This window comes from Solanum pennellii, chromosome 9, assembly GCF_001406875.1.
Source record: "Solanum pennellii chromosome 9, SPENNV200".
NCBI classification, from domain to species: Eukaryota; Viridiplantae; Streptophyta; class Magnoliopsida; order Solanales; family Solanaceae; genus Solanum; species Solanum pennellii.
Genome location: NC_028645.1, coordinates 20,462,738 through 20,463,363, shown reverse-complemented (window position 1 = coordinate 20,463,363; position 626 = coordinate 20,462,738).

Below are 626 nucleotides of genomic sequence, written 5' to 3'. Positions count from 1 at the left end.
TATCTATCTATCTATCTATCTATCTATCTATCTATCTATCTATCTATCTATCTATCTATCTATCTATCTATCTATCTATCTATCTATCTATCTATCTATCTATCTATCTATCTATCTATCTATCTATCTATCTATCTATCTATCTATATATATAAGGTATTCAATATAGTCTTAAAAGGGGTGTCTCATATTAAATCATCTAAACAGAATCGAACCATATGGGAATAAGCCCTTACAGAATGTATAAATGCCACTTAGTTGCTTACGACAATGTCTTGAAACAAGTAGAATGAAGTGATCATCTTTAGACTATGAAAAAGAAACATAGCTAGAGTAAGAACAAGGCATCATCCTCGGACTTGAGGACATACCCACACTTGGAGAATGATTCCAAGCTTTTCTTGATGGCCACAATCTCCTCAATGGCTGGAACCTAAAATATTGGGGAAAAAGGGAGAAATGGGTTTAACACATCACTTGTACTAAGTATGGAATCATATGCACATACTACATAGAAATCATGCTAAAAAGGGACATTTATTTAAAAGAATGCAAAGTAAATTTGAAAATACCTTATGCACTTTCAAGAATCAATACAAGTCAATAAGCACATAGTCCTTAAGTCA